Genomic DNA, 15,364 nt, shown 5'->3' with positions numbered 1-15,364 from the left:
CAACATTTGATAACAGTGGATTTCTACCTTGGAGCGGCTAGATGGAAGAGTTGAGTAACTGATACCCATCACTGATTGTGAGCACACCAGCCTTCCCTGTAGGGAAGTCAAAGGACCAGCGTCTGCAGTACTGATTGTACATTCCTGTCCCTAGGAAACAATCGACACTGGCCTGCTGTGTGGAAGGTACTGCCTGAATATTGGAGGAGTGACAATAACATGTACGCCCCTCCCCTCCCCTCTGCTGAATGGAAACCTAATCACATCCTTGAGGTGACTGCTTTTCCTTTTAACTTCGTCCCTCTTTAGAAGGAAAAAGGAATAACTAGAAGGCAATCAGTATAATTCAAGGATCCTGGAATTCTGGGGCCGAGACTCACAGGCTGTCATCCTGTGTGCTTCACAGAGCCACTTCCTCTCTCCCCCCCATGCTGGCACAGGTCACAATACAACCAGAGAGGACTTTCAGTGCTTTGAACATTTCTACTGCGACCTCAGCAGTGTATGACCCCCGTATTCCCTCACAGCTCTGCTTCCTAGAATCACCTTTTCCTCTTCAAGGGACACACGCATTCCCTAGCTCCTGATGTCTTCTCTTCACCTAGAAAATACCTCCTGAACCCTGGAGACTGCGGCTGCAGCAGGAGTTACAGAGAGAAGCCTCCTGCATCACCTCAGAGCACTCTCTTCCTGTCTTCTGTAGAACAGACAAGCATTTTCTTCATCCGTGTGTCTCTGTTTCATCCTATCACTTCTCCAGTGGCCTAGAAACCCTTTGGGGATGGCAGCTCTGACTTCTACTCCAGCACTGCTTGGTATGAGCAGCTCTCACTCTGTACCAAGGGCTCCATCCTGTTTGTCACTAATGTACAGAGAGGTCTCTGTAATGACAGTTTCCCAAACCCTTCATCCAAATGGTTATGTTCTTTCTACATATGAAGGAAGTCTTAACTAAAAGGAATCCTATCTTTCTATTCCAGATCTTAAGCAGCATTTCACTGTACCGCTGCAAAATATTGCAGTAAAAAAGGTGAAAATCAGGCTGCAGAGATGGCTCAGCAGTTAAGGTGCTTGTCTGCAAAGCCTGACTGGGGTTCGACTCCCTAGTACTCAGCATAAAGCTAGATGCACAAAGTTGCACATGAATCTGGAGCTCATTTGCAATGGCTGGAGACCCTGGTATGCCCATATTCAATATCTTTCTAGTACTTGCTCACATATCATTCATTCGCTCTTTCTGTTTGCAAATAAATAAATGATGGGTTTTAATAATGTGAAAATGAACACACTTGAACACTCTTATCATTTAAGGTTTTTAACTATTTTTATTTTAGAGAAAGGGAGAGGGAAAGAGAGAATTGGCACACCAGGGCCTAAGCCACTGAAATTGAGCTCCAGACCATTGCGCCACCTAGTGGGCATGTGCGACCTTGCGCTTGTCTCACCTTTGTGCATCTGGCTCACATGGGATCTGGAGAGTCAAACATGGGTCCTTAGGCTTTGCAGGCAAACGCCTTGACTGCTAAGCCATCTCTCCAGCCCTTCTCTTTTTATATATTACATCATTTGAGGACCTTTCTGAACAGAATCTCAAAATAAACATAAAATTTCCTAACAAATCAGAGAGAGTTCATGAGGAAGCATGACTTCAGAGAAACTTCAGATCTTTGGAGGCTATGTAATGTTAATTGTTTTAATGATATGTGACTTATTTAAATATAGAGCAACATTTTCCTTAGCACAGCAAATGGAAAACCTCCTCACGAAGAGGGCATAGAAAATAGATCATCCGATAGCCTTCTCATCCATAATTCAGATCCCCTGCTTACACATTTGGACATCGGAGAGTTAGGGCTTTTAGTTTATTTACAAATTTTCTGATACAAGTTAATAAGCATTCAAGGGGAGATGTGCATGGAAGAATATAGAATTTTTAGGGCAAGACGCCTGTTAAGCAAAAGAGAAATTGAACTCAGCTTGGATAATTAATCTAATTTCCAGCTACTGCTACAGTTTTAAAGTAGAAATAGAATCTGAGGGTCAATGGTGAAAGTACTATAATTATAGTTTAGCATTACTGTGATGAGATCAGTCTATAATTCCACTTAAAATTCCTGTACAGAGAGAGGTGTTTAAATGTATTTTTGAAGAAATAGATTCTGAGCTCAACCTTTCTTTCCCTTAATGGCATCTTTTCTTAAAACCTGAGTGTTGCCATGTATATACCTCTCTTATTAAACTAGCTGGAAAGATGACTTAGCAGTTAGAGATGCTTATTTGCAAAGCTTGATGGCCTAAGTTTGATTCCCAAGTACCCACAGAAAGCCAGATGCATAAAGATGGTACCAGCATCTGGAGATCTGGAGTTTGTTTGCAGTGGCAAGAGTCCCTGTCACACCCATTCACCTCTCCCCCTCACCTTTTTATGTTTTTTTTTTTCTTTTTTTGCTTGCAAATTAAATAAATAATGTGTTAGGCTGCTTTTTGTTTGTTTTTCAAGGTAGGGTTTCACTCTGGCCCAGGCTGACCTGGAATTCACTATGTATTCTCAGGGTGGCCTTGAACTCACTGCGATCCTCCTACCTCTGCCCCCCCCCCCCCCCCCCCCGAGTGCTGGGATTAAAGGCATGCACCACCTTGACACCTTTCCAAGAAGTGGCTACAGCAGTTCCATTCTCGTTGCCGGACGAAAATGCCCAAAAGTGGCTTATGGAAGGACAGGATTTACTCCTGGCTTACAGCTTCTAGAGAGGGGATGTGGCGTCGTGGTGGGAAGACATGGCAGGAGAGACAGCTGGCAGCGAGGAGGAAGTCTAGAGAGCGAGCCAGCTGGCACTGGGGTTGGACTACAAAGTCTCAAGGCATGCCTCCAGTGGCACACCTCCTCCAGCATGGCTTTATGTCCCAAAGGCGCCACCAGTTGGGGATTAAAGACGAGGCTAAATCACCAACCCATGAGGCTCTGGGGGACATTTCACATTCAAACCCCCACAGTGGTCCAAGCAGCATATTCTGGCATACTGAATTGGAGCCGCCTGCTCTTCTGCAAACACACATTTCCCCCCCTCCCCCCATGTTACCTGGTCTCCAGGGACAGACACTGCAGCGGACAGGGAGAACTGCCCTCTAGTGGAGAAGATGGACAGTAAAGCACCCCTAACCACACAACGTGTCTCCTGTGACTGAGCTGAGGACCAGGCCGAGTCGGGAGTGTGGAGAGTGACCAGCAGACTCTGCTAGTTTATGTTTGATAATCAAGATTCGATAGCTTGATAGAACATGAGGAGCAAGTCACGTACAGGCAGAGCCTGCTGGGCAAGCTCAGAGGGACGCTAGGCAAGGGCAGACAGAGTGTGATCAGAGATTAATAAAAGGAAAAAAAAAAAAAAATACAGGGAGCTGCTAAGCTCAGCAAGGCAGCTGGGACAAAGGACTGACAGGCCCGGAAGACCACAGCACACTTATGTTTTATCCTGAGTGTGATGGGAATCGACTGGATTTCAGTGGCTGTGGGTGAGGAGCTCTATTCCTGGCTATTCTGTTCAAGCCTCTTTGCTTTCCGTGAACGCAGTTAACACCAGCAACTTCCTTGGGCCTTCCTTCGACCATATCCTTTGTTGTTGTTTGCAGAGTAGGGACATTTCCTGTTTATCCAGGTTCCTCAAAGCCTGCAGCTTCCTCCTGTAAAGGGGGCCTTCCTTACCCATGAAAGCTAGGAAGAATCATGACAATTACAAACAAGAGAGGTGGTGTGAGTGATTCCTCTAGCATGTTGAGCCAGTGGCTTCATTCCAAGTCTCTGTGACCCCAGAGAGTCCCGGAGGTGAGGGCCCTGTTACACTTGTACAGAGGTCAGCTCGCCGCTGCAGTAGAAACGTCTGATATCAGGGACAAGTAAGGTAAGATGCCTCGGACAGAAAGCTCAGAATCCAATGGCGGAATCTGACCTGTGACGGGTGCGCCTACCCCATTGCATTTGACCGTTCCCATACCTACCCCCTCTAGGGGCACACTATTATTTTCATTATTATTTTAGTTGAGCAAACTGGAACATAACAGTTCAAGGTCATGTTGTCTATAAATAGCCAAGTAGAGAATTCAAACCACAACGTACAATTCTGGAACCTTCCTATAGACCCTATGCCTGCAAGAGAGGTCTCTTCAGAGGTCAAAACTATACTTCCCTTGTTTTGGCGAAACAAAGGTGATTAGAATAAAGGGTAGCATCAAGTAAGACTTTGGTACCCCAAAGTGCCTTCTATTTCTGTATGGCCACTGCCTCGTCTGGGGACTTCACCATAGAAGTCATTCAATACATATTTGATGAATGAAAGAAAGAATGAATGAAGCACTTTGTATAGTGCTTGATAAATTGCAAATGCTCAATATATTGTTTCTATTATTAAATTTGCTCATTGCTTATGTATCCTGTTCTAGGAAGGATGGCTTGAAATAATTTTCTTAGTCAATACACAAAAATGCAGAGTGAAGTCATAGAAGAAGAAATCAATTTGATTAGATGCACTACTGACGCAGGCCATAATTATCCACCAAGAAGTCTTACATTTTGTGTGGGAACAAAAGACCAGAATCCAAGTTTTGCTCTTAAGAGGTTGTAATCTGGTCTACTGTGTAGATTTCCCGGGAGAAAGCCAAGCTCCTTATACTTTGAAAAGCACCATCCAAAAGTAAATCACCATTTTGCCTTCGCACCTTTGCTCTATAATTATTCAGAGATCACCCTGAACTCAGTCAGTGGAAATTCTCAGCAATCATTGAGGAGATGAAGGAAGGATGAAATCTAGTGTATGAGGCTCTTGGAGAACACCAACAAACTTGCTCCTACCACAGATGGATGGCGTAAGTCGATATTTTTAAATTTTGATTTATTATTTATTTATTTATTACAGACAGAAAGAGAGGCAGACAGAAACAGACAGAGAATGGGCACGCCAGGGCCTCCAGGCACTGCAAGTGAACTCCAGATACATGTGCCACCTTGTGCATCTGGCTTATGTGGGTCCTGGGGAATCAAACCTAGGTCCTTTGGCTTTGCAGGCAGGCACCTTAACCACTAAGCCATCTCTCCATCCCACATAAGTCAATTTTTGAAACAGATTCCAAAACATATTTCCAAATGGTTCAAAATGAAATGCTAAAGAGATGTCATGCCTACAATTGTCATGACATTAATGTTTTTCAAAAAAAAAAAAAAGATGAAATAATCCCCACTTCTGACTTATTTGAAGGTAGTCACGGCACCTTGGATAAGAGAATAAGACACGGGCTGAGGTTAGGCTTCACTGGTCAAGAGCTTGCCATGCAAGAATGAGGACCTGAATGCGCGTCTTTAGCCGCTATACAGAATGGTGAAATGCTGGCGTGGCAGCGCCTGTACTCTCAGGGCTTGTGGAGTGAGCTTCGGGTTTAAGCAAGAGATCCCGTCTCCACAAGCAAGGCCGAGAGCAGCCAAGTCAGACAGCTGACGTTGACCTCTGACCACTGGACCCACACATGCACCCCACACATACATGTACCCACATACATCTGCCTACACATACACACACTCATATCTACCATAAAATACACATACATAAACACAAAAAATTAATATAAGATAATAGCAGTGTTTTGAATACAAGATAAATACATATGAATTCAAAAATATATTCTCAAAGATCTATGCCCCCCCCCAAGTTAGTAAATGGCATATTAATTAATCCTTAGGGATCTTTTAAAAATATAATTTATGGGCTGGAGAGATGGCTTAGTGGTTAAGTGCTTGCCTGTGAAGCCTAAGGACCCCGGTTTGAGGCTCGATTCCCCAGGACCCACGTTAGCCAGATGCACAAGGGGGCGCACATGTCTGGAGTTCGTTTGCAGTGGCTGGAAGCCCTGGCGCGCCCATTCTCTCTCTCTCTCTCTCTCTCTCTCCCCCGCTCTCTTTCTCTCTCTGTCTGTCGCTCTCAAATAAATAAAAAACAATTTATTTATTTGACAGATTGAAAGAGGAAGAGAAAGAGAGTGAGCAAGAGAGAGAGAGAGAGAGAGAGAAAGAGAATGGGCACACCAAGACCTTCAGCTGCTGCAAACAAACTCCAGGCAGATGCACCCCTCGTGCATCTGGCTTATGTGAATCCTAGGGAATCAAACCTTGCTCCTTTGGCTTTACAGGCAAGCACCTTAACCACTAAGCAATCCCTCCAGCCTGCTTTAGGGATCTTTCAGTAGTGGAATTGATAGCTTAGGTATCATTTTTTTTTGCTAATTACTAGCTGTTTGATCTTATATAAAAATGAACTTCTCTGAATATCAAAATAGATACCAGGTTGACAATTAAATACCTTCAACTGTTACAGCCTTACATAGAGTGCCTGTTATGCACTTGATGACTAATACCTACAATACTTAATGAGGGATGGAGAGATGAGTTAGTGGTTTTGGCATTTGTCTGTGAAGCCTAAGGACCCAGGTTCAGTCCCCCAGTACACATGTAAGCCAGATGCACAAAGTGGCGCATGTGCCTCGGGTTTGTTTGCAGTGGCTGGAAGACCTGGCATGCCTATTTGTCCTGCCCCCCATCTCTCTATTTGCTTCTCTCTCTTTCTCCTTCTCTCTCTCTCCCTCTCAGATAAATAAATAAATAAAATATTTAGTGAATGAGATATTAGAATTTTTGAAATTACTTGTCTTGCTAGCATATATTCTAGATGCCTAGAAAGAACTCTCTGGGCATTGGGGTTTGTTATCATTTAGGATATTTTAATTAATGCTCAACTTAGTAAATTATTCCCAAAGATATAATGTTCAGAACACAACCTAAACACTGTTCATATATTTCTAGAGAACCACCAGGGCTGGGGGAATTCTCGGAACCAGGCAGAAAACAAGCCAGTTATCGGGACCAATAGATTTGTAAGAAGGATGCTTCTCTGTGGATGAAGGATGGCCCGCAGTCCAGCCTCACAGAAAGATTTGTTAAAGTCATCCTCTTGGGAATCTGAAAGGTGAAGACCTTTATATAAACACTTTTAATGCTATTCTTAGGGTTGGGGAGATGGCTCGTGAGTAAAAATACTTGCTGAGCAAGCTCAAGGACCAAAGCTCTGATCCTCAGAATCCACGTAAGGCCAGATGCAAAGGGAAGTAACTGCAGTACCAGGACACTCGTGAAGAGATGGGGAAGGAGTGCCCGCCTGGTATATGGAGCTACAGAAAACAAGAGACGCTGCTTCAAACAAGCTGGAAGGTGGGATCAACACCTCAGGTTGTCCTGTGACTGTCACGTGAACTCCATGGCATCCATGAGCATACAGTCTCTCTCTCTCTTTCTCTCTCTCTCTCTCTCTCTCTCTCTCTCTCGTGCGCATACGCGCGCGCACACACACACACACACACACACACACACACAGAGATTGTTTTCAAGGAAAAGAAACAATTATTATTCCTTTTTAATATTTATTTATGTATTTTCCAAGCAGAGAGAAATAGAGAGAGGAGACACAGAATGAATGGGCATGCCAGGTTTCCAGCTACTGCAAATGAACTCTGAATATATGCAACACTTTGTGCATCTGACTTTGTGTGGGTAGTAGGGAATCGAACGTGGGTCCTTAGGCGTTGTAGGCAAGTGCCTCAACCGCTGAGCCACCTCTGTAGCCCCACTAAAAGTATTTTTAGTTTAAGGCTGATAAATTATATCCTCAGATACAGTCAGGCTGTAGCACTACAGTAAAAGGATACAAACATCCTTTTGGTACACAGCAACAAAGAGAAAAGAATGGATTTCTTACAAATTAAAAAAAATAATGACTTTCACTACAAAGACTTATTCAAAAATTGTTTAGACCACTGTGACATTTTGCTCAAGTAACTTTTTAAAATATTTATTTATTTATTTATTTTTATTTGAGTGTGACCGACAGAGAAAATAAAAAACAGGCAGAGAGAGAGAGAAAGAGATTATGAGCACACCAGGGCCTCCAGCCACTGCATACAAACTCCACATGCATGCACCCCCTTGTGCATCTGGCTAACGTGGGTCCTGGGGAATCGAGCCTTGAACCGGGGTCCTTAGGCTTCACAGGTAAGCACTTAACTGCTAAGCCATCTCTCCAGCCCTCAAGTAACTTTTTGTTCTGTAAATTTTTTTATGGTTAAGAACAAGCAATCACTGGTGAGATAGGTCAATGCAGCATAGTTAGACCATCCAGCAGAGAAACTCCCATAGTGATGGAAGGTTAAAAACATATATAACAAGGCTGCAGAGATGGCACTTGCTTATGAAGCCTAAGGACATGAGTTCAACTCTCCAGTTCCCACATACTTCAGACATACAAGGTGACGTGAGACTGCAGGGTCGCACATGCACACAAGATGGCATACGTGTCTGGGGTTTGATTGAAATGGCTGGAGGCTCTAGCACACTAATCCTCTCTTTGTCATTCTCTCTCATTAGAAAAAAAAGGCCAGTCTGTTGGGCTTGCCTCAAAAAAATATACATAGCATATATATGAATTCATAGCTACACACTTGCATATGTGTAACATAAACACATACACTGCTATGAAACTACATATATTAAATATTTTCTAAGGGAAGTCTGTATTTTTTGCCTAAAACTCCCATTTAAAATTACCTAAGCACATAAAGTGGCAAGCACTGTTTCAGGAACTATTTTGCTCTGTACACATCAATCCTGAGCTCCATCAGGAGATACTAAATAAAGCAGGACATTATAAATCCTAATAGTTGTGTCCAAACAGACTCACAAAGGATGCAAATGGCAATATGTTTTACATTAAAATCTACTTTTCAAAAAAAAAAAACCGAGCAATTTTAGTGAAGACGTTGTGCTTTGTTAATAAATCTGGCACAGGTGAGTTGCAGCGATGGGTCAGCGTCTCCCTTTCCTGAAACTCTAAGATCCGTGAAACCCAAACGCACTCACTAGGTCCTGGTCACGCTCAGACTCTCGTCTACCAATCGCAGAAAGCTCAAGAAGCGGCCTCGGAGCTCCATCAACAATGACACCCACGGGGTTCTCTTCAAGAGTTCCTGACATCCGGGACCCACAAATTCATTTGGGTCCCTTGTACCTCTTCATGCTTATGCTGCACTCTCACCGGAAAAAAAAAAAAAAAGTTATCTGAAATTCTCAGTGGTTCAAATGCCAAAGGGATCCTTTCCGTAACTCACACAACAGCAGGGCACAGACGGGTTGTGAGTCACCCGTACCGCTATTGAAAAAGAAACATAAAATAACACAAGTGGTATGTGTTTTTTTTTTTCCTCAACACGATTTATGGTGTGTTCAGAAAGGTTAAGAAAAGGAAATATTTTTTTCAAAAAGAAAACGCTGTCATTTTTTTTGGCAGGGAGCTGGAGAGATGGCTCAGCGGTTAAGGCACTCGCCTGCAAAGCCTGAGGATCTGGGTTCAATTCCCCAGTACCCACGTAAGACCCATGCACAAAGTGGCACATGCATCTGGAATTTATTTGCAGTGATTAGAATTCCTGAAGCACCCATTTTCTCTCTCTTTCTCTCCCTGTCTCTCTGTTTGCAAATAATTAAATAAAATATTTGGCAAAAACAAAACAGATAGTTAACATGGACTGGGAACACATAGGGATGTGTTCCAACAGAGAACAGAAACTAGGACTTATGAGTAACCTTAAAATGTGATCACTGGTGGGCTGAGAACATGGGTTAGTCAGTAATAGAAATTTCCAGGCTAGCATGAGGGTACAAGTTCAGATCCCAAGCAGCCACATAAATGCTGGGTGTAGTGGTTTGCCTGTAATCCCTGTGCTTGTGAGATGGAGAGACGTGTTTCCTCTGGGCAAGCCGGCTACCTGGACCAACCAAACATGGATTCAGTGAGCGGGCCTGTCTCAATGACAAGGTGATGAGTGGTTGAGGAAAACACCCAACATCGAGTTCTAGATTCCAAAAGCATGTATGTGCATGCAAACAGACCCATTTATATGCACCCCTGACACATACGGACACACACGTACACACATATGCATAACACACACACACACACACACACACACACACACACACACACCCATGCAAAAATAAAATAAATTGTTTTAAATATGATCATTCGTAATAACATAGATGATCCCAGAGTGTGTTACGGTAAGTATTCCAGACACAGAAAAGTAAGCACATGACCCCACTGTACATAACATCTGCAAAAGCTGATCTCCTACAAGTTCAGGATGGAATAGTGGTTACCAACCAGAGAGGAAGGGATGGATGAAGAGAGGTCCATCAACTACAGCCTTACAGTTAGACAAGAGGAATAAGTTCTGGTGTTCCATGGCAGAGTTAAGTCACTATAAAGAATTGGATATCTTCAAGTAGCTAGAGAAGAGGATTTTTCATGTTTCACAGAAAGGAATAAGTGTTTAAAGGGACACCCTTTAAACCCTTACTTCGGCATTATACAATATAGATATGTATCACAACATCAGTGTGTACTCCATCATACATATAGTCACTTCCTGTCAGTCGAAAATAAAATAAGACAAGAAACAAAAAAAGGCCCTTGGCTTCCAGAAGAGGGAAGAATTAATAGCAACCATAAGATTCCAAACATAGAAAGAATGATTATGCTGAAAAAAATCCTTTCCTCCCCCAAGACTTCCTGAAGATCTCAAATGTGTCACGAGGTAATTAAGTTAAGCATGACATTTTTGAAAATGTATTTCTGCTTCAATTGGTCTCAGAATGAATTTAGAGTGGCAACAGGTTAAAAGTGAGGAGTCTGGCTAAATAAGACAGCCTCTCTCTTCGTCTATTGTTGTCTGTCTTTGGAATGATTTCTCCTAAGGTCTAGACGGGCCTTTCTCAGTAACTTCACTGAGATCACTGAATAACACTGGAATGACAGTTAACAAATGATCACCTCCCTGGAGATGCACCTAATGCCCATCTGTTCAAGAGCAGCTACATTCCTCCTGCACTCCTCCTTCACTGTGCTTTATTCTTCTTTACAGACATCCATCACGGACTAGGGTCTCAGGGTACCCTCATTTATTAGTTCATGATCCGCCTCCTATAGGAGAGTGTGCGCTCCCTGTCGACATGGTCTGTCCTGGCCACCTCCTTGGGCCCAGAGCACTGTCTGGGAAGTGACAAGTGTTCCACACATGTTTCTGAATGAACAAATGCCTTGAGCCTAAAAGGGCCTTTGAAACTGGAGTCCATCCTGTAAGAATTGTCATGTTTCCTGCCCGTCCTGGTAAGCCAAAGACAGCTTTATGAGCCTCCAAGAAAGATGCCCAGAGAGGCAGAGATGGGCACATGGATTAGGACTGGAAAAAATACTCCAGCCCAGAGAGAAGGTGTCTCCATCTCCTCTGTGTGGGACCCACACAAGAGGATTAATTGCCAAGATGGGGAAGCCCCAGGGTTGGATGTTTCCTAGAAGATGCTACTCCGCCATATTCAGCTACAGAAGCTCTGAGACAGACCCCAACCCTCAGAGGTAGGGAAAGAAACATATTTACTTTCCTCTCAGAAGACATTGATGAACGTGTCATAAATGGGGCAGACAATATTGGGCAAGTCCACATTTCTGAAAGCTCAGAGATCAAAGCCGCACAGACCAAGCCTTAGCTTTGGGGCTAAAGACCAAAGTGATTCGGCAGAGGTTACTGGGGACAATTCTTGGCTACTCTCACTGTACTTATCTAGGAGAGACATGTCACTGGCTTAGTGTGACAGTCTGTACCTAGACTCCATTCAGAACATCTATGTTAGAAGTTCTGGGCAGAGGGCCTTGGTATCATCAATATTTTTAAAAGGCCTCCTGGACACCCCAATGTTCAATCTAGTTTAAAAGCCACCAGAATACAGTGAAATGTCAATTTCATTACCCATCTTTGGACCTTTTTTTTTTTTTTAATATTCTAAAGGATTTGGCTCCGTGTTAAGTGGGAAGACATTGGAAGAAAGCAACTTACACGTGCCTGCCCATGAATCTGCCACTCATTACAATACTTTCCTGCCAGGAAGAAAGGACTTCAAATTTCTAGATTTTTCTTCATGTCTTTTCGCTACAAAGCAAATAGCTAGATCTGCAATACCACCGTGGTAGTTTGAATTGATGTCCCCCAATAGATTCAGGAACTTTACTCAAGCTTGTAACTTGGAGTCACTGGTCAGATCCTGGGGTCCAGGCTTAAGTAAGGTGTTCACTACTGAGGGAAGATCAGATTTCCAGCCTAAGATATGCAGAGCAGTCTGAGCTCTGTCTGGCGTTTCTCGGAGTGTGCTTGCTTTTGGTGGTGGTGGTGGTTTTTTTTTTTTTTTTTTCTCTCTCTCTCTCTACGTGGACCTGTGCAAGGGGGCCAACTTCCATCTGCCATTATGGAACTGCCCCTGCATCTGAAGCTGCAAATAAATTCAATTCCACCTATAAACTGTACCCGGTTTGGAAGTGAATCCCATCAATGTTAAAGCCAATTGCCATATCCACCCGTGGAATTTCCAGAGCAACAACAAAATAAATATGTGGCAGAACTTCAGAGCTCCATCTCTAAAACTATTGCTCTAGCAGTTTTGACAACATTTAGGAGATTACAGTCTCTGCATGTCCCACAGGACCCTCATTACAGCTAGCTAAAACCCACCTTGCAGTGATTTCCCAAGTCATGGTGAGAGAGAAGATTTGCATAGGCTACCCGCTTCAAATAAACCATTCTACCATGAGGAGCACCTACTGGCTACATCTTCCTAGTAGAGCTCCTTTCCTATGGGGACTACAGAGAGAAAGGGCGTGCGCACAAGCCTGATATCAAGCAAATTAGATACACACAGGAAGAAAGACCTCCTCCCACTTACTACATACCCCGATTTGTGCTGACATCAAGTTCTAAAGGCTTTGAGGACATCTGCTCCTGGCTGGTTGTCTGTTGTCTGTGATCCATGAAGATTGCATTTGGGGGAAACTTTGGTATTCAACATTTTATGTTTCATTCTGCTCATGGCAAGAAATAATAGTAATGGGGGCTGGCAAAGTGACTTAGCAGTTAAGGCACTTGCCTGCAAAGCCAAAATGACCCAGGTTCAATTCTCTAGAACCCACGTAAGCCAGATATACAAGGTGGTGCATGCACCTGGAGTTCTTTTGCAGTAGCTGAAAGCCCTGGCATGCCCACTTTCTCTCTCTCTCTCTCTTTCTCAAATAAAGTATTTAAAAAAGAAATAATAATATGAATAAAGATAGTATAAGTTTTCACATTTCTTTGGCCCACTTCCATTCCTTGATTTCCCTTTAATCACAGCACATACCCTTACTTTGTAATGACATCACTTTTGTAAATTGAATGATAACCTGTGTGACAGGGCAGCCATGCTCCTTGTGTTTGTGTGTGAGAGAGAGAGACAGACAGACAGACAGAGAGACATGTACTAGAGGTAGAGGGCAAACACTTTCTGTATCCTGGATTGACAGTATGCCACTTTGGAAGCAGGACATTCCAACGAGCTGGCAAAAGAAACCAACCACCTTTAGAGAGTGTCTACAGTGGGTGTGATGGCACACACCTTCAAGCCCAGGACTCAGGCAGCAGAGGTAGAAGGATCACTGTGAGTTTGAGGTCAGCCTGGAACTACATAGTCAATTCCAGGTCAGCCTAGGCTAGGGCAAGACTCTATTTTGAAAAACTAAAGTCCAAAACAAGCGTGTGCGGGATGGTGTTTGAAACGATGACAGCAATGAAGGAGATGGCTGATATTTATTCAGCATTGGATATAAGTCGAGCACTGTGTTCAAATTCTTACCTGCATAATTTTTTTAAATCCCTATGATAATCCAATAGGGTAAAATTATTATTGCCCCCACATTGCAGGTGAGAAAACTGAGGCACACATATTAAGTGCCAAAACCATCATGGTTCAGAAGAACTGGTAGAAAGAGCACATAACGCATCTTCCTGCTGGGCTTTTCCAAGAAAATGTATACAGCTCTGAAGAATACCAGCTGCTTCATGGCCACCTGGGCGTGACCAGCTCCTCTTCCCTCTTCCCCTCCAATGTCTCATAGAAAACAGACTGCAGTCAAATGGACTGACTCACTCAACGGCAGGAACGTGCATGCTCTGTTTCTGCATAAACCTGCCATCTTTGAGTGTGAGCTCCAGTCTCTGTGAAGCCATCCCAACCTCTCCAATACAACCAGCTGCAGGAACTTTGCGTCCCTTTAACTCCGCAGGACATTCTCTGTCTTAAAGCAAAACTGAGTCTAGGGGTTCATCTGCACCTTCATCACAGATAAATACATCATAGAAGTTTATCTCCAACCCTTTCTGTCAAACCACGATGCCTGGTTTATTACGGGTCTATAATAAATATTTTCTCACTATGGTTTCTTGAATCCCAAAGCGTTGGGAATCACTTAGGAAATTCCTGGGATAGGGATGTAAGCAGAAAACTGCTGCAGGGTGTGAAGTTTAACTCTCTGCTGATCCAGCTGCGAGTGGAGTGTGACTCCAGCGGGAACCCATGGAGGACTATGAGATAGTTCTAGGGGCTCTGATAACTGCCCTCCCTCCCGGCAGGCTTTTGCCAGGTACAACCTGCAGGAATGAGTTGTGGCATTCACACTCCCAGCCTGGATACAGCCCTGAGCAGCTGCAGACCCTCCTATTTGAATGTTCTGACCCTTCCTATGAAAGGGGGTCAATACTTCCACAGCACTGATAGGAAAATTGGGAAAGAGAGTCACAGGCTTAAAATTTGCAAGGACAACAAACCAGACAATTGAAACTGTTTTATTTTTTTTTTTTTAAATCATTTGTAACTGCAATCTTGAATGGTGCCCTCAAGTACAATGCCGGTGACACATTGATCTCCACCTGTGAGGCACCAGGATTTCATCTACACTCCCAACATCAAAGATTCCGGGGGCTTCCATAAATACAGATGAATGTATGGCTGGTCCCTGAGCGTGCAATATAATCCCCTTTCTTCCTCACATACGCCACACAGCCAATGATGATTTCTCTGTGTGTATGAACTGTTTAAATGAAATAGCTGCTAGTTCTTTCTCTGAATGTAAATAAGAGAAGAAATAAATGTTTTTATTTTTTAAACATGGGATCTTTTTCCACAACAGAAACCAGATTGAAAAAAAAAAAAAAAAAGGCACGAGAATCAATACCATGAGAGGAGAGGACCATTACCCACAGCAGTTAACAATCACCAACAATGAGGGTGAGCATGCATATAATCTTAAGTGCTAAGAAGCACAGTGTATTTTTGTCTGAACTTTCTTTATGGACAACAGTGCAAGGAAAATCACTCGTCTTCCTTGCTCCTGACAAAGAGCATGTAGCAGCTCCTCTC

At 43.3% G+C, this 15,364-nt stretch overlaps 1 protein-coding gene across 2 annotated transcripts in view; it reads right to left on the bottom strand.

The window, feature by feature from the left end:
* Rcan2 (regulator of calcineurin 2) overlaps positions 1-15,364 on the bottom strand; it is a 272,526-nt gene that overhangs the window by 82,349 nt on the left and 174,813 nt on the right. The window lies entirely within an intron of this gene.

The sequence above is a fragment of the Jaculus jaculus genome, chromosome 8 (assembly GCF_020740685.1).
Source record: "Jaculus jaculus isolate mJacJac1 chromosome 8, mJacJac1.mat.Y.cur, whole genome shotgun sequence".
Lineage (NCBI taxonomy): Eukaryota > Metazoa > Chordata > Mammalia > Rodentia > Dipodidae > Jaculus > Jaculus jaculus.
Note: the sequence above shows the minus strand (reverse complement) of the source record. Positions and strands in the feature narration are given on the sequence as shown.